The following is a 24,187-nucleotide window of genomic DNA, read 5'->3' as shown; positions in this document are numbered from 1 at the left end:
ATTAAGCGTTGAGAATTTTACAGAATTATTTGTAGCTGCATTGATGACGAGTTTGAAGTTTGTCATTCTTGATATTTCTTTTTAATGTCATATTGTAACGTAGAATTTGTTGATTGAAACTACAATATTGCTACTTTTAATGACCTATTATATACTATGGCTGTTTATCAGAGGTAAGACTAACACAGAGATTAATTAATAAATCAGTACTAAAGCGTAAACAGACATAATTATGCATTTCAACCATGCCAATCTGAATCATTGACGGAGTCGCCTCATACGGGATAGAAGCCGAAACCAAAGATGACAAAAAGGACGTCATGGTAGCATTGATGTACTGTACCGTGCCGCATTTACTTGCTAACTAGCAATGCCAAAGCCAATACCAGTCATTTTTTCCCCTTCCCGAAGAGCGGAAAGAGCCTAGTACATTTTTTTTTTAAACTAAACTTTCTAGTGTGTTGATTGTCATTTTAGTGTGGCTGAAGAGGAACCTTTCTGACAGTGAATATTTTCAGCTGCCAAATGGTTTAGGCTATACTAACAACAGCGTTAGCCAGTAACATTGGTTTGACTGCAATAGGACTAAATTTCTTGGAACATGCTTTCTCAAGTAAATGTCTATGATGGCACTTTTGATATGTCCTGGTAACGGTAAATGTGGGTCCAGAGCATACAACCAAGAAGCCCAGTTCTAAGGTCATTCCTGAAGTGTACTCTTTTTTTAGTAGTGTAAATTTGAATGCATCTACTGGATTAATGCAGGAAAAGCTAAGTATATAAAAACAGTACTTTGTCATGAATACGTTGGCTATAGGCTAGGTATAATTATTTGGCATGGATAAATACGGAAGCATATTTACAAATTAACAGTAACGTGCAATAATTTTTCCCTGGGAATTAAGGACATTAATTTATATATGTGTTTACTCAGTGCGTATTTTCTGTTCCCAGTCGTTGTCCGATAATTTAAAGCCGTTAGAAATATGAAGGGCAACACTGCATTGGAGTATTCATTTAAGCAACTATAGTACGTTCTAGGCTAAGCTAAGTCTAGTTGGCTTAGTTATCCAGTCAGATGCTAAAACCAACCAACAAGTGACCTATTGGAATCCACAGGGTTTTACATGCATTGAAGCCTGTAAGTGATACTTGTGGTTGTGCCATATCTCGCAGATCGGAGGCCCTATGTGTAAAGTACCCTTTCTGTGCACATACAAAAAAGTCTTAGGTAAAAGATATTGATGTCAGGGTTGTTGAATGCTATATTATTAGCATCATTTGCTGTTCCTAGCTTGTCATTATTTTTATAGATCGATTGGTTAAAGTGTTTTAACATAAACGCACAGGATTATAGTTGGATATTAATTACTGACTCAGGATTATAGTTAGATATTAATTACTGACTCTCTAGTAAGATTTCTGGATAGAATTCCTTTCACATTTTATGTATGTCGAGAATTACGTAATACAGGATAGTAGTTAAGTCGTGGTGATGTGATTTGTTAGTCTCTGATATATCTTTTAAAATCAGTGTTATAGTCTCTTATATATCTTTTAAAATCAGTGTTATAGTCTCTGATATATCTTTTAAAATCAGTGTTAGCCTAAAATCCGTTCAAGATTGATTAGGAAATACACAGTAGGTGGAAGATTCACCATTAGGTCCTGGCAATTTAACAAATGTCGGAGTCTGTTATGAAGAGTTGTGTCCAAGCAGTGGGACACTTTCAGCCATTCAGCACTTGAAAGAATGAAATGTGGGAGTACGAGTGGTTGGGCAGGAAGATGGAGGAAATGAAGTGACAACGGAGGTCATGTAAAAGGGCAAAATGTGGGCGCAGCTAGGGGCTGAAAGAGCGCCCCAGACTAACTTTACTAAGGTCCCCGGTGCACCACGTGAATCTACCTCTCCACAGGAACAGCCACATTGGAGATTGTATGCGGTCCTTTTCTTCATTAGTTCGGTAAGATAAAATGTCAATATGATTATTCCCATTTGCCCTTTAGTGGTATTTTATATATTCAATTTTCTTGATCAGAGCTCGCAACATTTTGTGTTGGGATTGATTTGAATTCATGTTAATTTTGGGGTTGTGGCACTTGTTTCTAATTTTTGTTGGCTGGGTCAGATGTCCCAGTGATGAGTATTGCATTGCTAGTTTTTTTGTTTATTTATTTAGGTCATCAGTGGAGTAATGTTTACTCTCGTGCCGTATACCGCTCTAGGTTTTAAGCTCCTGAGTAAGTTTTTTTAAGAATTAGGCTACAAAACAAGCCAATCAATGAGATTCAAAAAATTTTGTGAGGTAGCAGCCCTACCCAGGTACAATAAGCAACAATTAGCAAATCAGACCAAATGTGTTGGGTTCCTTTATCTATATTTATGGTATGGGATGCACTGCGTTATTCCATCCATCATGGGTAAATTTTTACTTTACACCATAATGACATTTTGGATTTGAAAATATGATTTTCATATGTTTTACCTTGCACTTTGAACTTTTTCTGAAATATTTTGTTAGCATATGAGTAGTTTTAGAGTTGCTGCACACCCCATATAACCCTTAATTCAGGACATCACAGTAGGAAAAGTGGGTTTTGGGTGGGGGAATACACAAGACGAGTGAAATACAAAGATATATTTAACCTGACCTAATCTCACCTAGGGTCAGGGTCCGTATTTAATGGGGGAAAGGGGAGACGCAGCCCACTCAGCTTAACCTAGAGTGCCAGGTACGTGTGTAAACTAACCTAATCTAACCTAGGCCATTTGGTCCCTATTTTAGGGCATGATGTTACTTTAGAAGATTTCAATAAACCTACCTTAATTAGAACCAGAAGTATGGGGATCAACATCTTCAGAAAGGTCTTAATCTTGCTTCAGTGTTGAAAGCTACTAGATGGCTGGCTGAGGAAAGTAGAACTTGACTTGCCACAATAAAAAGTGGTGTACCAGTAGTTGTTCAAGAAAGTTGGTAATCATGGAAACCCGGGATATTTATGTATTGACTGAAATAGTCAGACCAGTTACTAGGTCATTTAATCCCTTCTTTAAGCGCTCTGTACCAACATTCATATTTTGAGTATGAATGCATGGATTAGAGGATCCACAAAATTTTGTGAGTGATTAACTGTCTGGTGGTCAAAAACTTGTCACCCATAACAATGCTGCCAACCTCAATATACTTTTCAGTTAAAGGCACAAAGGTGGCGCCATCACATTTACAAGCCAGTGGCTCTACAAGATTTGTCTATTTCAACAACAGCACCAGGCTCATTAATAGGTTCATGATTGGAGAAAGCTAAATCAGTGACCTCAAAACAAAAAAAAGTTCCTCCATTCATTTTAGGGAATGTTGAGACACTTAGTAAGTTACTGTATGGTGATCCAAACACTTATTTGATCAGTAACTGTATGGTGATCCAAACACTTGCTTGACCATGGTAGACAAATAAAATTAATTTCCACACTGGAAGGTGTGAACCGTCAAGAAAGTATAGTAACACTTTCTTACACTCATGCTGACATAAGGTGTTTTCGATGCTACGATTTTTTGTTTTTTTTTTTTAATTAAAAGAGAATAAAAATTGACTTACTTCAATTTATGCAGCTCTACATTAGTCAGTAACAAATGTTAAAACATAAAAAACAGAAACCAGTAAAAAAAAAAGTGTCATCTAGGAGCCCTGCAGATTCCCGGAACCAAAAATTATAGATCTTTCTTTTATAGTGGCACAGTACAAACATCCTTTTGATCGTTTGCATTTTGCTTTTCCCGTCTTTATAACATAACGTAAAGTGAAAGAAGTACTGTACTAGATGTTTCGTAAAGTGTCATTTGACGTTTTCCACGTCTTGCCTGTTCCAATAATGACAACCCATGTGTCAAATGGCGAGGTAAATTCATGACCGTACCCAAAAGATTTCCCACCCTGACCCGATCTGATAATCCTTGCTCAAGGGGAAAGTTAGTACTGTACCCCTTTGCACATTAAAGAGAACTCTCTGAGAATTCACACAGTTTCGATATTGTTAAACAGTCCCTGGCCAATCTTGTCATGAGAGCCCCTGAGGAAATTCCACCTCAGATCAGCTACCTGCCATGCCAGTAAGGGTTACCTCCTTGACCTGACCCACACCTGCATCTGCTTCCACTCAGCCTTGCCTCTCCAATCTAATTATCTCGTTATTGTCCCTTCTCTCCCTTGAACCTTTTATCGGCCAGCTCCCAACGACCTTTCCAGATACCTGCCGGGATTATCCACTTGCCGGAGAAGAGGACAATAGATGACCCCATTAAGATGGAACTGTCAAAACATGACCACACGTTGGTGCCGTTTGCAGTATAAGTACAAGCCCCAACGGGACATCCTTTGCCTGTGTATCTTATGACGTCTACCTGTCGAGAAGCCTGTTTGGATAGGGACTCCGACCAAGTCCCCACTAGACGTCTCTTTGATGCTATCATTCTGAAGGTGGTCCTAACTAACCGTCTTGCTATTAGCCCAGCAGCGCTCCTTCATCTAATTCCTCCATGGTGGGGGATTGTATGCGATGCAGCTTCCATTGATGCTCCTGCTGTGGGAAACTGGCTCTGATCTACTCAAGTTTTGTCCATAGACTAAGGTAATGTGATTGAAAGTTGTTTGTCCAGCCTCACCGTTTCATCTTTATCTGAATTTTCCCCATGTTCTACCTGAATTTTCCCCATGTTCTCCTATTTCCATATACTGTACATACCCCTTTGAATTCTCCTTCAGAGCTTCTTGTGATGTTTGATTGTGGTGTTTGATTTATCAGTACAATATTGGAATACTAGTGTTAGTTTTATATTTCCCTTGACTATAAGTGTTAACATACAGTAAGTTATTAATACCAGTGTCAAAGTCCAGTGTTTTATATAAGCTACTTACCAAGTAATTACATAGCTATTAGTTTCTATTACCGGCAGCTAGAATTTTGAAAGTCGCGGTAGCGCTACTTTGTTTTGGGTAGGCGAGTGACCCCGCCCACTTTTGGGGTAAGAGAGGAACCAGCTTAGCAAACGAGCTCAATATGTTTCTGCCAGCTGATGGCTGTGGTTACAGTGATTGGCAGCATCGGTTTTTTAAAATTTCTCTTCTCTGTTGATCTTGGATCATTGGTGAAGTATTCGCTTTGTGGTAGCCTTTTCAGCACAATTAGTTAGTGTCAGGTTTTCACTGAAGACTTGTATTACCGATTTTGACAATTTTTTGGACTTTCTTTGACTTGGCTTGTCATCATGTCCAACTCAGGCTCCCAAAGTGTTAGGTATTGCAGTAAAGGCTGCAATACGAGACTGATTAAAGTATGTTATGACCCTCATACTCTCTGTTCTTCTTGCATGGGTCAGATTTGTTCCCCTGAATTGACCTGTAATGAGTGTCTCTCTTGGGATCCGAAAAAGTGGAAGACCTTGAATAGTCATTTGACTAATTAGACAGGGATAAAAAGAGAAAGCAGCAGCTAGGGCTAATAGTAAGAAGACTTTAGCTAGGCAGGTGTCGGCAAAATCTTTGTCTGATATTTCTGATTCTGTATCCTTTGTTCCACCTGATCCCATGTCTCAATCTGTACTGAATGCTCCGCACCCTGGCTCCCTTACTCCCGATCCCGACCTCATTACCAGCCTTGAATCGAGAATTAATCTTAAGTTGGGATTACTCGTTGCCACGATGGAAAAAATTGGTGCTTCTGTTAAAGTCCTAATGGACAAAGTGAATGTGAAAGATGATAGTGAAGTGTTAGTGGAGGAGGTGGCTGTCTGTCCCGCCGATTCTCCTAGGCCAAGGTCCCTGGTGAACTCCCCTAAACCTGGGAGGAGCCAAACTGGCAGCCCAAAGGAGGTCAGTGGGGTCTGCCCACAGGCAGTAGCCCCCTCAGTCGTACCTGTTGCTGATTCCCAAGTTACTACCGAGCACCGCTGGAAAGGTGTCTCTGTGGAAATGGATCGCCTGTCCTCTAGTATTTCCAGCAGTGACTCCAGTCCTAGGCGCCAATGGCTAGACGAATCTCATCCTCTGAAAAGACACGTCGCGGCCGCTTCTCAACCGTCTGCTGTTCAGATTAAGAAGGCTAAAGAGGCTTCTCCAGAACGTCTTCCTTCCTGTAGTTTCTGGGACAGACCGGAACGTTTCTCCCAGGATCAACCAGTGTTTATGGGACAAGTTCTACCTTCTAAGCATGCTACTTCTCAGAAGCGCTCTTGGGCATCAAGAACTTCATCTTCTTCTAAGCGTGCATCTTTGGCTCTGGAGGACTTGCCAAGGCAGGTAATGATGTTGGAACGCTCTCCAGTGCCCGTGTGCCCAACTCCTGTGCTTGTAGCTCCTGTACAGTCTCCTGTTCATGAATCTTTGTTGGTGGAGAAGTTGTCGGTGGCGCCAGATCTTCCTTCTCCAGTGGTTCATGCTACTACTTCTGTCGTGGCTCCCTCCAAGCACCATTCATCTGTTGTGCACCCACCATCTCCTGAGCGCTTCTTTGCTGAGTGCTCTGTGGCTCCCGAGCGCTCATCGGGTCCCGAGCGCCCATCAGCTTCCGAGCACTCATGACTTGCGAGCACTCACGACTTGCGAGCACCCGTTGGCGCCCATTCCCCTCTTGCAACAAGACACTCCTTTGGCGCCCAAGGCTAATGCTGCTTGCAAGCACCCAATTTTGTCCGTTTCTTCGGCTGAGCCTGTGTCTTCCTTGGTTCTGCCTGCCCCGACTACGACAGTTACGCCTTCTGTATTGGACTTCTGTTCAGTTGATCAAACGCAATTGGACAATATCCTGGGCTTAATTCAGAAAGCCCCTTCAGTCCCCCAGCCCGTTGTGATCTGTCACCAATCTCTTCAGAGGAAGAGGAAGTAGCGGACCCTGTTTCTCCTCCATCGGCGTACGCCTCCTTACTCAGTTTTCTGCTGGTGACCTTTCCTGATCACTTCTCTCCTGCAGCTCCGGCATCTCCTGCTTCGACTTATATTATGGATAACCCGACGCCTTCCTCAAGACTGCCTAAAATGGTTCTGTCCACTTCAGCTAAGAAGGCTCTCCGTGAAGTGGAGAACTGGCTCTCAAGCAAGAGGGAGCAGGGAAGAGCCTCCTTTTCTTGCCCTCCTTCTAGGCTGTCGCAGAGAAGATATCTTTCGTATGCGACCAGAGAGGCTCCTTCCTTGAGAGTTCCTGCCTCCTCCCAGGGAGACTTCTCCGGTTTAGTTGACTCCTCCAGGCGGTCGGCGTTCAATGCAGCCAAGATCTTGTTCTCGTCCTCAGAAATGGACCACCTGACCAAGCATTTGTTCAAAGTCTTGGAAGTGCTCAGCTTTCTCGACTGGGCAGTAGGAGCTCTTGCTCGTAAAGTGAAGGAGTGCCCTCATATCCCTAAAGACTTCTCCTCAGATGTTTTGGGAGTCATCTCCTGCCTGGATAAGGGTATTAGAGACAGCTCTTTTGAGTTATCCTCCCTTTTGTTCATGAGACTTACCTGACAGATATATATATAGCTGTATTCTCCGAAGGACCGACAGAAATTCAAAAACTTATGGCACACGCAGTGGGGCCAGGTGGTTAGTACCCATTCCCGCCGCTGGGAGGCGGGTATCAGGAACCATTCCCATTTTCTATTCAGATTTTCTCTGTCGCCGGTATTGTCAACACCCGTTGTCAATACCTCCGTCGTTGGATTTCGAAAACTTTTCCACTTGAGTATTCTGATTGTCTTTTGGTTTTTGACTTTGGATTTGTGGATAGGCATACACTTTTGTGGACTGTTTTGATTTTGGCTTTGACTTTTCTTTGAACACGATGTCTGGTTCTAGTTCTGCTAGTTTCAGGGTGTGTGTTGTGAAGGAGTGTAAGGTGAGGCTACCGAAAGCTTCGGTAGACCATCACACAGTATGCATGAGATGTAGAGGGCATGTCTGTTTGTTTGATGATCGCTGCAAGGAGTGTGAGTCTTTGCCTGATTCCAATTGGAAGGTTTATGACTCTTATGTGCGCAAGTTAGAGCGTGACCTTATCAGGAGGTCTTCCTCCAGGAGTGTGTCTGCTGGTGGGAGTCAGGGTAATAATTTGTCTCCTGTTAACCCGTCTGTTGCTTCACCTATCCCTGTAGTGTTGCCTTCGGGCCCTGTGATTGCATCTGCGGAAGGTAATGCCCTTGCGGAGATTTTGAACTCCATTCGTGCTTTGGAGTCTAAGGTGCTGGCGATTGAAAGTGTTGTGAAGTGCAGTGATCCCCCTAGTGTTGTGGAGGGGGCGTCAGATCGGCCCTATAATGCCTCTAGGCCTGGACCTCTGCCGGACTCCCAGGACTCAGGGAGTGGGCATGTCGAAAGCCGCAAGAGGGTTACGGGACTCCCCCACCGATCTGGCGTCCCTTCGGCAGGCCCTGTTGTCGATTCCCAGGCTGCCAAGGATCGTGCTCGCAAGACAGATCCTTAAGGATTGCTTCTCGTCCTCTGAGGCGCCCTCTCCACGCAAGGGGTCGTGTTCTCGGTTGGACTCTCGCTTGGAAGAGAAGCCGCAGAGGAGGACGCTTCTCCTCCTCTTTCTCGAGCACTCGTTTCTTCTGAGTGGTTCCACGAGTTGCCGCCGCAGAAGAGGACCAGGACTTCTTCTGAGGAGGACGTTTTTGAGCGTCCCAGTCGCCCCAAGAAGAGAGCTGTCGTCGCCCCTGGTAGAAGGAAGAGGGCGTCCCCTTCCCCCTCTTCTTCTCACAAGAGCAGCCCTTCTCCTGAGAGGGAGTCTTCTCCTTCTAAGCGTCTTCTCCAGGACATGCAGCGGCAGTTGGCTTCCCTCCTTGCTGCAAAGGAGTCTGAACCTCGTAGGCGCCGCAAGGATTTGAAGCTGCCTGTTAAGAGGTCTAAGAGGTCTCCCTCTCCTGCTCTTCGTTCGTCTCTCTCTCCGGCTAGTTCTCCTGGTCGCCCTCATCGTTCGTTGGATCGTCGGGTTTCTTTGCCTCGTCTTGACGCTCCTCAGGCTGCTGGTCCTAACGTTTCTTATGCTTGTCAGGACGCCCCTCTTGCAGCTCGACAAGACGCTTGGCGGGAAACGCGGCAGGACGTTCGGCATGACGCTCGTCTGGCTTCTCATCACGCTCGTCAGGACGCTCGGCAAGACGCTTCTCAGCACTCTCGTCAGGACGCTCGTCAAGATGCTCAGCAGCATTCTAGGCAGGACGCTCGTCAGGACTCTCGGCAAGACGCTTCTGTGCGGGACGCTCCAGAGCTTTCTTCTGCACTTTCTCGCAAGAAGAGGTCTCTTTTACGGATCAGGCCACAAGGCCTTAGTCTTCCTCAAGTTCTGGAAGACCCTCCTGTCACTCCTGTCGAAGAGGGAGAGTTGTCTCCTGAGTCGGAGTCTGCAGAGCAGGAACAGCCCCCTTTGTCGTCGTCATCGGACTATCAGGTTTTGGCCAGCATGCTGAGAGACTTATTTCCTGATAAATTTCAGCCTTCTGCTCCTCTCTCTCCCCCTTCACAGTTAGCTTCGTCGAAGGTGAGGAAATCGCCCGGTTTCCTTCAGATGAAGACATCGCTCGCCACCAAGAGAGCTTTTAAGAAAGTTAACTCGTGGATGGAGGATCGGAAAACTCAAGGCAAGTCTTCCTTTGCCCTACCTCCGTCTAAATTGTGCGGGAAGGCGGGGATGTGGTACGAGACTGGAGAAGAAATTGGTTCCAGAGTTCCTTCTTCATCCCAAGGAGACTTCGCGAGTCTGGTCGACGCTCCAAGGAGGGCCCTCCTTTCTTCAGCGAAGGTGACCTGGACGCTTTTGGAAACTGACCATCACCTTAAAGGGCTTTTAGGACTATGGAGGTCTTCTCAACTTTTAGATTGGTGCTTGGGGGCCTTGGACTTGAGGACTCGGAGTCCAGACTCTATCACTCTGGGGGAGCTGTCCAGTGTGCTGTCGTGCATGGACAAGGCCGTCAGAGATGGCGCGGATGAACTGGCTGCTCACTTTGGTACGACCCTCTTGAAGAAGAGGGCCTTATACTGCAATTTTGCAGCGAAGTCAGTTTCTCCTGTGCAGAGGGCGGAATTGTTTTTCGCCCCTCTTTCTAGCCATCTCTTCCCCCAGCCGTTAGTCAAGGATCTCGCCTCCAGCCTTAAGGAGAAGGCTACACAAGACCTCCTCGCACAGTCTTCCAGGCGTCCTAATGTCCCGTCCATGTCTTCTCAGGGACTAGCCTCCAAGAGGCAGAAGCCCTTTCGTGGTGAGAGCTTCCTCCTCAAAATCCTTTCCTCGAGGAAGAGGCCTCTCCAGAGGCGGAGCCCCTTCTAACCCAAGGGGCAAGAAATGATACACCGGACCTCCAGACACCAGTAGGAGCCAGGCTTCTTTTGTTTTCGGAAGCCTGGAGAGTAAGAGGGGCGGACTCCTGGTCCCTCAGTGTCATCGGAAAAGGTTACAGGATCCCGTTCCTCGAATTTCCCCCCCTGTCCTCAACACCCAGGGATCTGTCGACCTCTTACCACCCAGAGAAGCAACAGATTCTTTTCGATCTGCTCGAACAGATGCTCGAGAAGAGAGCCATAGAACAAGTCCTGGATTTGGATTCTCCAGGATTCTACAATCGTCTCTTCTTGGTTCCAAAACAGTCGGAGGTGGAGACCAGTCCTGGACGTCAGCAGACTGAACCATTTTGTTGTCAAGGAGAAGTTCAAGATGGAGACGACTCAGTCCGTTTTAAGTGCGTTAAGACCAGGCGATTGGATGGTCTCGCTGGATCTCCAGGATGCCTATTTTCACGTCCTCATTCATCCTCGGTCAAGGAAGTATTTGAGGTTTGTCCTGGGGGGACGAGTGTACCAGTTCAGGGCTCTGTGTTTCGGACTGAGTACGGCTCCTATGGTCTTCACAGTTCTGATGAGGAACGTAGCCCGGTGGCTTCACGTAGCGGGCATAAGGATCTCGCTCTATTTAGACGACTGGCTCATTCGAGCCACGTCCCGGAAGAAAGGTGTCTGGAGGACTTGCACTCAACGTTGGAGCTGACGAAGTCCCTGGGACTTCTAGTGAACTTCGAGAAGTCACATCTGATCCCTTCTCAGTCCATTGTTTATCTGGGGATTCAGATGGATTCAGTGGCTTTTCGAGCCTTTCCATCCCAGGAATGTCAGCAGCACTGCTTCGACAAAGTTTCGGCCTTCCTGGGGAAAGAAACATGCTCGGTGAGGGAATGGATGAGTCTGCTGGGGACCATTTCCTCGCTGGAGAAGTTTGTTTCCCTGGGGAGGTTGCATCTCAGACCCCTCCAGTTTTTCCTTGCGGAGAACTGGACGAACAAGGAGGATCTAGAGGAGACTCTCAAGATCTCTCTCTCTGCCAAGGACCATCTAAGGTGGTGGCTCGATCCCGCAAAATTGGCAGAAGGGGTTTCACTCTCTCTTCAGAACCCCAACCTAGTGTTGTTTTCCGACGCGTCCACGTCGGGATGGGGAGCAACACTAGGGGGGGAGGAAGTGTCAGGCACCTGGAAGGGGGAACAGGTGTCCTGGCACATCAATCTAAAAGAATTGGGAGCGATTCGCTTAGCTCTCCAGTTCTTCGAAGATCAGGTTGTAGGCCGGGTGGTTCAGATCAACTCGGACAACACCACAGCCCTGGCGTACCTCAAGAAACAAGGAGGTACTCATTCTCGGTCCCTGTTCTTGATTGCAAAGGAGATCCTGTTGTGGGCCCATTCTTGACAAGTTACGCTTCTCACGAGATTCGTTGCAGGGGTCGAGAACGTACGCGCGGACCTTCCCAGTCGGCAGCGTCAACTTCTTCCGACAGAGTGGACCCTGCACGCAGAGGTATTTCAGGAGCTTTGGAAGCTTTTGGGGCGTCCCCTGGTGGACCTTTTCGCAACGTCAAGGACGACAAGGCTGCCTCTGTAATGCTCTCTCGTGCTCGACCCAGGGGCAGTAGCAGTAGATGCCCTCCTATGGGACTGGAAGGGTCTGGACCTGTATACCTTTCCCCCATTCAAGATCCTGGGGGAAGTCATCAAGAAGTTTGCGGCCTCGGAAGGGTCGAGGATGACATTAATCGCCCCCTTTTGGCCTTCAGCGGAGTGGTTCACAGAGGTCATGACTTTCCTAGTGGACTTCCCAAGGACGCTTCCCATGAGAGTAGATCTTCTCAGACAACCCCACTTCGAGAGGTACCACAAAAACCTTCCCGCTCTGAGTCTGACTGCATTCAGACTATCGAGAAGTTGGTCAGAGCGAGGGGTTTTTCAAGACCAGTGGCTAAGGCTATCGCCAACACCAGGAGAGCCTCCTCCAATGCGGTGTACCAATCGAAGTGGGCCATCTTCAGGAAGTGGTGTAAGCTTAAGGGAATTTCTTCTACCACAACCTCTGTGTCCCAGATAGCCGACTTCCTTTTTTATTTAAGGAAGGAATTAAAGCTGGCAGTACCTACCATCAAAGGTTATAGAAGCATGCTGTCAGCGGTTTTTAGGCATAGAGGCCTCAACCTAACGGACAACAAAGACCTTCACGATCTTTTAAGGTCTTTTGAAACTTCTAAGGTAGCTCAGCCAAAGTTGCCTTCATGGAATTTAGATGTTGTCCTGAAATTCCTTATGTCCAGACAGTTCGAGCCTCTACATTCTGCATCCTTCAAGGACGTATCCAGAAAGACTATTTTCCTAACTGCTCTGGCGATGGCGAAGAGAGTTAGTGAACTTCAGGCTATCAGCAAGAATATAGGCTTTAGAGACCATGATGCGGTATGTTCTCTGAGCCCTATGTTTCTTGCAAAAAATTAAAACCCGTCTTCCCCTTGGCCCAGGTCCTTCGAGATTAAGGGTTTGACGGAAATCCTTGGACAAGAACCAGAAAGAACCCTGTGCCCTGTCAGGGCTCTGAAATTTTACTTACAGAGGAACCAGGAATGTCAAGGTCCTTCTAACAATGTGGTGCTCAGTTAAGAGGCCGGATTTACCTCTTTCTAAGAATGCTCTGGCGTTCTTTTTAAGAAGCACCATTATAGATGCACATTCCAGTGTTCAAGACAAGGACTTGAACCTTTTGAAAGTCAAGGCTCACGAAGTGAGAGCCATTGCTACCTCAGTGGCTCTCCAGAAAAACTTGTCTCTCAATGACATTCTGGGTGCCACTTTTTGGTGAAGCAATTCTGTGTTTGCTTCACACTACCTTACTGAAGTGAAGACTTCCTACGAGAATTGCTGTGCGCTAGGACCTTACGTTTCCGCAAATACGATCTTGGGGGCAGAAAGCGACACTCATCCTATCCTATAGTAGATGGTTAGATGTGTTTTTATTTTTTGGTTATGGTGTTTTTATGGTTGTTGGGTTGCCACCGGGGGTGGTCGTCCCAGTCCTTAGCTTATGTTATGACTTCATGACGTAGCTAGGCTTGGTCAGGTGGTTGTTTCTTTTGTCGTTTGCCCTCATAGTAAGGTCATACGGTCTAGTCACATTGTGGTCTCGCCCCGTTGACAGATCATCTAGAATTCACCAGCTTTATAGGTCGCTACCCGCTGGAGACTCTAGTAAAGCAGAAGCAGACTTGGGTGACAGTAATCACGAAGTCAGCGATGCTAACAGGTAAGGAACCAAGGTGTCAATCGCCTACATATGTTTGTTTCCTCAATCCTATTCTGTCTCTTCCCACCTCCAATGGTGGGATTCAGCTATATATATATCTGTCAGGTAAGTCTCATGAACAAAATGATATTTTTATAATAAAATAAAGTTTGTTCATACTTACCTGGGAGATATATATAATCATAGTACCCACCCTCCTCCCCTCAGAAGACAGTAGCTCTAGAAAATCTGAATAGAAAATGGGAATGGTTCCTGATACCCGCCTCCCAGCGGCGGGAATGGATACTAACCACCTGGCCCCACTGCGTGTGCCGTAAGTTTTTGAATTTCTGTCGGTCCTTCGGAGAATACAGCTATATATATATCTGCCAGGTAAGTATGAACAAACTTTATTTTATTATAAAAATATCATTTTTGCAGTGGGTATCCTCAAGAAAAGGGAGATTTGGTGTTCATACACCACAAAGGGAGTTTCTCCCTCCCAGAAGTCCGCACTTCTTTTTATCGCCTCCGGACAAGAAGCACCTTTTCCCTCAATCGACTGTGCTACAGATTGCAACTGATCTGCAACAGAAATCTACATCGGATCTCCTCACACAATCAATGAGACGGCCTAGAGAGTCTCCGGCTTTTCCCCCAGGACAATTTCTCCTGTCCAACCCCACCCATTTCGGGGTAGAGGCAGACAAAGAGGCTTCCTCAGACCTCACAGAAACGCTCGTTTCACCCCCATAGCTATCAAAAAATCCTCCTACAAACCACCCGCACGTAGGTGAGGATCTAGTCCTCCACACACCTGGGGGGGCAAGACTCCTACTTTTCTGGGAGCATTGGAAAGCAAGAGGAGAAGAGAATTGGATTGTCCAAGTTCTAAGAGAGGGCTACTCTATCCCATTTCTGAAAAAAAAACCCTTGAGCAACAAGCCCTGTTTCATTGACGGCCCACTCGGCAAACTCCGAGAAGTTTCCAGCCCTCTCCCAAGAAGTGACAGCTCTCCTCGTAAAAGAAGCAATCAAACCAGTTGAGGACATCTCATCTCCGGGGTTCAACAATCGACTGTTTGTAGCCCCCAAGCGTCAGGGGGCTGGAGGCCAGTTCTATGTAAGTGCTCTGAACTTGTACATGCAGAAAACCAAATTCAAGATGGAGACATCTCAGTCCACCCTTGCACCCATTTGTCTGGAGGATTGAATGATTTCAATAGACATGGAAGATGCCTACTTCCATGTCCCAATCCATTGGGATTCGAGGAAATTTTTAAGGTTTGTGTTCCAACGAAAAGTGTACCAGTTCAGAGCCCTTTGCTTCGGTTTGTCGACAGCCCCACGGGTTTTCACGCGTGTTCTTGCCCCAATGGCAAAATGGTTACATCTGATGGGAGTCAGCGTTTTCTTGTATCTCGATGATTGGCTTATTCGCTCCCAGTTGAAGGAAGGGTGTGTGGAGGACCTTCACAAGACCCTTCTTCTCACCCAGGATTTAGGCCTCTTGTTGAATTTCTGAAAATCTCAACTGACTCCTCAGGAGATGACTTATTTGGGGATGAGGATAAACTCTTGGAGTTTTCGGGTTTTTCCCTCCCAACAAAGGATGAACTCCTGCCTTCAGAAAATAAACAAGTTTCTCTCCCTTCAGTCCTGTTCTGCGAACACTTGGATGAGCCTGTTGGGGACTCTCTGGTCTTATCTATGGAACAGTTCATGTCCCTAGAGAGGCTTCACATGAGAAACCTACAGTTCTTCTTGAAAGTCAACTGGAACAGGAAGAAACCCCCGGATTCCTTCGTTTTTCCAATAACAAAGGAAATAAAAGAAGATATGGCCTGGTGAAATTCAAGAGACAAGCTCTCTCAGGGGAAGCCACTTCTTCCTCTGTGCCCCAACCAAGTGTTTTATTCAGATGCATCAGACCTGGGTTGGGGAGCCCTCCTGGGAGACAAAGAAGTTTCAGGCCTGTGGACTTCGGAACAGATGAAGTGGCACGTCAACATGAAGGAATTGATGGCAATTCACTGGGGATTGCAAGCGTTTGCATCGGAAGTGTCCGGGAAGACAGTGTCCGTCCATTCGGACAACACAACGGCTCTGTCTTATATAAGAAAGCAAGGGGGAACTCATTCTTTCTCCCTTTGCCAAGCAGCAAGAGCCCTTCTCGTTTGGGCGGATCAGAATTGAACCCAGATCCTGACCAGATTCATTCAAGGGAAATGCAACGTTTTAGGAGACAAACTCAGCTGTCGAAGACAAGTTCTCCCCACGGAGTGGACTCTGGACCCTCTAGTTTGCATAGAGTTATGGAAGCTGTGGGGAAGACCGATTCTAGATCTATTTGCGACCGCAAAAAATCATCGCCTCCCCATGTATTGTTCACGAGCGCCAGATCCACAAGCTTGGGCGACAGACACGATGCTTCTGGATTGGTCGAACATGGACGTTTATGTTTTTCCCCCATTCAAGATGGTGAGAGAAGTGTTAAACAAGTTCTGAAGTCATCGGAACATACAGATGACGTTAGCAGCCCCATTCTGGCCAGCCCGAGAATGGTTCCCGGATATGCTGGAGCTTCTAGTAGATTTTCCAAGACTACAGTATTACCTCAAAAACCCAGTCTACTCAGACAACCACAGTTCAGAAGGTTCCCTCAAGGACTGTCCACGCTGGCCCTGACTGCATTCAGACTGTCGTCAGATTGGTGCGAGTGAAAGGATTTTCAAATGCAGTTGCGAACGCTATTGCTCGGTGTAGACAAGTTTTCTTGAGCGAAGTTTACCAAGCCAAGTGGACAGTCTTCCGTGACTGATGCAGGAGAAACGACATCTCGTCTTCAAAGATATCTATAGCGGAAATCGGTGATTTCATTCTATTTTTGAAGTCTACCAGGAACTTTTCCACCTCAGCCATTAAAGGATACAAAGCAATGTTGAGCTCTGTTTTTAGACGTAGAGGTTTAGATCTCTCCTCTAATAAGGACCTTTCTGATCTTATCGAGTCGTTTGATACGACCAAGCAAAAAGATAATAGGCTAGTAGCCTGGAATTTAGATGTGGTACTGAAGTGGCTATTGCAACCATGCTTTGAACATATGCAGTCTCTCTCCTTAAGAGACCTTACTAGGAAAACTTTGTTCCTAGTAGCATTAGCAACGGCCAAGAGAGTCAGTGAGCTTCACGCTTTGGATAAAAAGGTTGGTTTCTCTCAAGGTAATGCAATCTGCTGATTTACCTTAGGGTTTTTAGCCAAGAATGAGTCCGTTGCCAACCCCTGGCCTTGCTCATTCGTTGTTAAAAATTTAATAGATATCTTAGGTCCTGACGAAGTAGAAACAGCCCTTTGCCCTGTAAGGGCGCTAAGATACTATTTACTGAGAACGGAAAAGATCCGCGGGCCGTCGAGCAACCTGTGGTGCTCAGTTAAGGATCCTTCTCGCCCGCTTTCAAAAAAATGCCTTGGCGTTTTTCATCAAGGATTTAATTCTAGAAGCGCACTCACAAATTGACGAAGATACGTTGCCCATAGTGAAAGTCAAAGCGCATGAAGTAAGGGCAGTTGCCACGTCCCTGGCTTTTAGGCATAATTTGTCTATTGCCTCTATCATTCAAACAACATTCTGGAAATGCAAATCAGTTTTTGCAACTCATTGTTTGTGTGACATTGAAACTGTCTATGAAGATTGCAGTACCTTGGGGCCTATTTCGATTGCAGGTATGGTGTTGGGAGAAGGAGTGTAGGAAGCTTCCTTCATCCTTCCTATTTTTTTATTTTTGCCTTGAGTCATGGTATCGAGTCGTAGGAGAGCCTGGGGGTACTTGGTATTTGGAGTGCCCACCAGTTTTAGCCATATGGTTGGGTAATGGTATGCTGTAATGTTTGGCTATACAGTAGGCTGTTGTGTTTTGTTTTATTTATTCTCTGGTTGTGTTTCTCTGGTACTGTGCCCAGGGCAGGGGCAAACTGTTTAATCTTTGTATGCATTCGGACACTCCTCTGCAACAAAGGAATCCCACTATGTAGCAGGCGACTCCTGGCTATACCGCCATGCCGCTATGCATTGAGAAGAGAGCTATTCAGAGGCAGTATTTTCCTGTAGTAGCTTCCTCAACAGGTAAGGGACCAGCAAGTATTTTTACTAATGCTAACATATTCTGTTTCTTTACATTAATTTTAATGTATTAGGATAGATAACCCATGCATCCCACCTCCTATAATGTGGGATTCAGCCATATAATTACTTGGTAAGTAGTTTACAGTATATAAAAATGACATTTTTATAATAAAATAAAGTTTTATATATACTTACCAAGTAATTACATGATCAAAGCCCTCCCTCTTCCCCCCACATGGTTGGAAGGCATAAATATATTGAGCTCGTTTGCTAAGCTGGTTCCTCTCTTACCCCGAAAGTGGGCAGGGTCACTCGCCTAGCCAAAACAAAGTAGCGCTACTGTGAATTTCAAAATTTTAGCTGCTGGTAATAGAAACTAATAGCTATGTAATTACTTGGTAAGTATATATAAAACTTTATTTTATTATAAAAACGTCGTTTTTGTTATTGACGTACATATTCCAAGTTAATTATCACTCGAAATTCCTTCGGATATTACAACATCCCCTGCTCTTGCAGATCCATGTTGCGAGTACCCGTTGTGTGAAATTACATATAGATCAACGGTGCCATATCCGGTCAAGATATCTGGAAACCCCAGTGTGAACCCTGTCTTGCTTGCTGTACTCCATTCTTTACTATCTAAGGATTCTATCCCATATCTGCGAAGTGTGTTAGCCTAAGAAGGCATAGTTATAGCGCTTGCACTTGTGTGGCACTCTTGCTTAGTGATTGTGATCTTAGTTCAGTAATTTGGATAGTGCCACAGAGCTGTATTGATAGCTCTTGTAAATATTTCTTCTGATACTTTAGTGAATTGCATGTTTTAAGTGGACAACCTAAGTTTACCTGAAACCCTTATTTTGATAATATTTTGAGTAAAGTCACTAATAAAACCTTTTCTGATCACCAGAGCTTAGCCCTCTTAGTCAGTTGCTGTTATCCGAGTCATAATTAGAGTCATCCCTTATCCCCACAGCTGCGCGAACGTGACAATAGTAAATAACAAAAGTCTTAACTAGGTAAATGAATGATTGAAGATTTTGTACATTGTGCAAAATGAAATGCACATCACTCTAGTATTATCAGTTTTATCATTTTTCATTGGTTTACGTAATGAAAATTGACAAAACTCTTTATAAATAACAAATGATAAATGGCACGTTAAGGCAGTTTCTTTGTGCAATATTGGAATGCTTCATTCTGTCTGACCTGATAACTTGATAGTAAAATGGAAATTCTGTAGATTATATGAGAAAAATATTTTATTAAATATCTTAGGCCTACACTGGGTACTACAAGTCTCATTAATGCTCCATTCCAGGGAAGGATCGTAAACCTTTATTTGTTCATGCACAAATACAAACCTTCAATCTTTACCTAGGAGTTAGCTTGCAATCACGAGCTGGAAGAGCCATCTAACTTTCAGACAAAGTCGTTAACTATTGACAGGTCGGGGGAAGCCCCACCAACATGTCAGCATGCATTTTGCTTTGCTTCCAGCCGGCATTGTGTAGAGATGTGCCTGCAGATTCTCTGCCGACTTGCCATTTGCTTTCTTTGCAGGGTTTTGCTTATTTTTTTTATGTATTTGGTGTTTGAGTTGTTTGTATTATCATGCCGCAAACCCCTCAATCACACATGCCTCCGACCTCGGAGAGGAACCCTCAGGTTTTCTGGTGCTGTCCAGGGAAGAATAGGCCTTGTAATAGGCTCCTTTCCTTGATCAAGGTAATTTCCTTATACCCTCTGTGCCTCTCACAGGAGGCATAACTGTAATCAAAATGGCCAAGTTCGGAGTGCTATGTTTGTTCGTCTGAATACCAGGTGAAACTGAAGTTACGATTATCCAAACTATGAGACTGACTTTTTACTTGAATCTGTCCTATCACTACTGCCCAAACCAACCTGATATTTGGCTTACTATTCTAAAATTCCCCTACTAACTACTGGACTACTCTCTCTTAAATCTCTGGGACTCTTCAATCTCTGTACGTAAATCACATAACACTTCATCAACGTTATCCAATGCTTCATGCATGGTATTCACCATATCCAAATCATCATTGCCTATGTCTGAGTCATATTCTTCCACAATGAGAAACATACAAATATTAAATGTATGATCTAGTTCATTATCAATTTCAGTTAATTTTACAACTTATACTCCTACGCTTACACTAACCTCTCTTTTCCTATGTTTTCCCCTCTTCTTCCTAGTCTTAACAGTCTCCATTAAAACTAATCATTTCTCTTCTAGCAAACTTTCCTCTAGCTTACTCGCATCATCCTTCATTCTTGCTTCCATTCATTCACACTTTCAACCACTGAAACTCAGGGTTCATCCCAACAACCCTCTTCACACTCCATTTCCTTAGCTGTACTCTCCATTTCCCCCATTCACACCTTAATTCATACTCGATTCCTACACACTCCTGCCACGTGACCTACTATCCCTCATATTGCACACTTAACCCTAGGCCTATCAAACATCTGAACAAATGACCTGTCCTACTGCAATTTCCACATAACCCAGCTTCCTACACTTAAAACATCTGACCGTCTCCACCTCTGTACATTTCTCACACGATGTCCTATCTTGCTACATACAAAGCAGGCTCCTAATGTCTATCCGATGTGCTTCTTTTCCACACATATAACATTAAACTTCTGTCTTTATTTTCATAATATCAGCAACATTCCTTTGCCTATTCCTATTCCCATTTACACTGTCCAAAACTCTGACTTCTACTTCTATCCTGCCTTGACCTACCATCATTTCTCCTCATACTTAGCATTCCTACAATCGATATTTATCACCACATTGCTGTCATTACTACAATGCATATTATTTCTCATATATTATATCATCCCTACAATCTGTTTTACAGTACTTCTATCATTCCATATTCATTCCATAGTTATTCAGCCATAGTCCTCAGAGTGGCTTACCATTGCATTTCAGTAAGACCCATGCTCAGTCTTATCCTTCAGTTCATGCATTCTCCCCACGTATGCTCGCTTCTCATTCATACTGTCTTCCACATTCTCAAACTCAAAATCCTTCACCAACTGTAGCACATCATTCCACTTTAATCGTTTATTCTTCCATCGTCTTTTCCTTCCACTTTGCATTTACAAACTCGGCCTCATGTTCGGGAATGGGAGCCAGAAATTTCATCAACATCTTATTGTCATTAGTATCTTCATCCCCTTTACTTTTTCCCCGCCAAAGTTTCAAGTTGGTGGGTATGCATTGACACCACTTGTTCTTTCCAATCTGTATATCCTCAAACTCCTCCTCCTGCCTGTACCTTATTCCATCTTTCACTCTTCTCACCTTATCAATCATCCTCTCTCTCAGAACTATATACCTCTGTCTTCCTACACTCATGTTTAATTAAAAGTCTAACAGTCTTATCTTCCAGAAACTCACCCAATCCTTGTAAGCTATGATGCTTACTGTCACCATACTTCTCCTAGCAGTGTCTTTCATCCTTGGTATAAAAAAAAAGTTCTTTTATATATGTAACTTACCTAATAATTACATAGCTATTAGTTTCTACTTTACGTGACAACTCAAAGTTTAAAAATTGCTGTAGCGCTCTCTTGTTTTGAGTATAGGTAGCTGCCCCACCCACTGTTGGGGAAGAATAGGTACAACACAGCTGAAGAGCTCAATTTGCTTCTGGCGGTCAAGGACTAAGCATTAGTGGTTGATAGGGTTGCCACCCATTCTGTAAAATACAGATTTGTTCTGTATTGGAGAGTAAGATGTTACGTTCTATACTGAACCAATACAGAATGCCATTTGTTCTGTATTTGGCTGTCTGAACATCATTTTAAAATTACATGAGCGTATTTTTCAGTCAATCTTGCCAGACTGCAAAATCATGCCTTTGCTCAAAATCATTCATTCATTCACTCATTCAATGGTTGCCTTTGGTATGTGTAAAGTGCACGGCATAACATGACTCGGGAGCGAGCAAGCGAGCGATGAGACCTCGTGTCTCACACCCCCCTACCCCATTAACCCCCCCCCCCCAGCTGGGAATGACCAATATCCATAGTCTGTTTCCCTGATTCACTGAAAATTTGTATGATGTTACTTTTCAATGGCTCTTGTAAAATCCTGCATTTTATTTTGTATAGTTCTGAAGGAATAAAATTAACTTGATGGTATACATATATGTATTATTTCATTGTCTGTCACAGCATGTCATTTAGCTTTGAATTTCTATAGACTTGTCACTTCACTGATAACTGACAACTTGAGAAGTGATCTTCCAGTCCTCATCAAATATGAAACATGTTATCCTCACCCTCATGTTAGCTGCCCATAGCCTCAGAATGCCCCAGCTGAAAGGGCTCACTCCGCTCACCACTGAGTTAAATATATTTTCTCATATGGCTGGCCCAATTTTCATTTTATCCAATAACTTGCAGTTCTTTAAAAGTTTGACTGAAATTGAAAATTATGAAGATTCTGACAGAATTCCCCTAGATGATTTATTTCCAAAACTTTACATTCACAGTTGCTTGAAGCTTAGACATTCAGTAAATGTATAACTGATAGTGGTGACCCGAATTCTCTATCTACAGGGATGAGACCATGTGGGCTACTCATCACATAATTCAAAGATAAGAAAAAATTACCGGTACATACTGTAAATGTTACCTTTTTGGTACTATATATACCATTCTTCAACCATAAGTTTGATCTGTGTAAATTTTTTATTAACTGATTATTCCTTAACTACTGCTTACAAAAGGTGGTGGGTTTTAGAAATGCTGAATAATCTCTGAACAAGATTATCAGTTTGATCTTGTCACATGTTAGTAATTTCACAAATTTAATTCCCTTTTTACTTACATAACTAAAATTTTCTAGGCTGATCCAATTCATTTCTTACAAATATTGGGCAACCATAATTCCATCAACTTAATGATCTTTAGAACCCCCTTCAAGAAAAAAAACTTAAATGTAAGGACTCTTACAATCTTGATATGTCTGTATTATAGACAGTGAGTTATGCACTTTCCCAGCCTTTTGACCAGTATGCAGTTAAAATCCTGGTCCATGAATCGGGCTCAAATGGTCTCTGTAATAGCTGAATTGTCATGAAAGCCAAGAAGAAAAAAATGAGAGTTTAACACATACAACTTACCTGTTAGTTACATATAGCTTTAGTCTTGACGTCACGGCAAAATTTCAAAACGCATGGCAGCGCCAGTCCGAATATCGGGTGATCGCCTTACCTGCCCTCTGTCGGGTACTAGGAACTATTCCAACATGCTTCAGAATAATTTTGTTGCCACGCCGCGACATTGTTGTCGGTACTCGAGCGAAATTTCATTGTATCTGCCTACATCGAGCTGTTTTCACTTGGTGAAGTACTCTTTGTTGGTTTGCGGCTTTGCCAGTTTATTTTTGTCACCTATTTAGTCAGGTTTTCTGATAATTATGTCAGATTCTGGGTCTTATACCTTTAGGGTTTGCAGCAAAGGCTGTAAGACGAGGTTGGTCAAGGCTAGTCTTGATCCTCATTCAATTTGTGTGGCTTGTAGAGGTCAGGAATGTTCATATGAGAGGAAGTGTGATGAATGTGTCAGTATGACTGAAAAAGATTGGAAGGCTCTATCTAAGTATGTAAAGAAGCTTGAGAAAGATAGAGCTAGGAAAGCTTTAGCTAGAAGTTCTTCTTCTCTCTCTCAGAAACCGGAATCTCCTTAGCTATGCAGGAAACTTCTATTAATATCCCCGTGGCTACTAATATTCCTATTCCTGACTCTGATATCCCTGAACCCGTTACCGTGTCTGAGTATCAAGTCCAGATGGACGCCAGATTTAACCTTATTGTGGGCGCCATGGAGGATATTGGCGTTAATGTGAAATCCCTTCATGAGCGTATGGATTCTTTCCAAAATATTGTGAATAATTTAAGTGCAGTGCAAAGTGTTAGTGTGGTGGAGGAGGTGGTTGCTCGGCCTACTCGTTCTCCTAGACCTAAGCCTCTGTCAAGCTCCCCTGCTCCTGGGAGAAGACATGCTGAAAGTCCAAGGGAGGCGAGTGGGGTCTGCTCACGAGCAGCCGCCCCTCGAACAGTCCTGTTGTTTCCCAGGCTGTTTCAGAGCGCCGTTGGAAAGGCGACTCAAGGAAGTGTCTTTCTTCAAGCTCCAGTGATTCGCCTCAAGCAGAGGCTGGAGATTTCCCGACGAGTCTAGACCATTGAAGAGGTCCAGGAATCTTTCGCCTTCAGCGGTTCAGAAGAAGAAGCCATTTCGCTTATCACAGCCTTCCTGTAGTTTTGGGAGAGTCCGGAGAGATTTTCGTCGTCAGAAGAGTCTTCTCCCAGGCGCAAGGCTCATGTGCGCAAGAGGTATAAGACTTCCCATTCGGTGTTGCCCAGCGTTCCCGGTGTTTCTCCTTTGGTTTCACGTAAGCCTATTGTGGCTTCTGCGCCTCTTCCTCATCACGATCCTGGCTCTACTGATCATCGTTCC

At 44.3% G+C, this 24,187-nt stretch overlaps 1 long non-coding RNA gene across 1 annotated transcript; it reads left to right on the top strand.

The window, feature by feature from the left end:
- The first annotated feature begins 440 nt into the window (after positions 1-440).
- LOC136848249 (uncharacterized) lies at positions 441-22,152 on the top strand. Its single transcript, XR_010855984.1, has 3 exons — positions 441-1,967; positions 4,249-4,630; positions 18,203-22,152. It is a non-coding gene; the product is annotated as an uncharacterized lncRNA (long non-coding RNA).
- Positions 22,153-24,187: the final 2,035 nt, after the last annotated feature.

This window comes from Macrobrachium rosenbergii, chromosome 2 (genome assembly GCF_040412425.1).
Source record: "Macrobrachium rosenbergii isolate ZJJX-2024 chromosome 2, ASM4041242v1, whole genome shotgun sequence".
Lineage (NCBI taxonomy): Eukaryota > Metazoa > Arthropoda > Malacostraca > Decapoda > Palaemonidae > Macrobrachium > Macrobrachium rosenbergii.
Note: the sequence above shows the minus strand (reverse complement) of the source record. Positions and strands in the feature narration are given on the sequence as shown.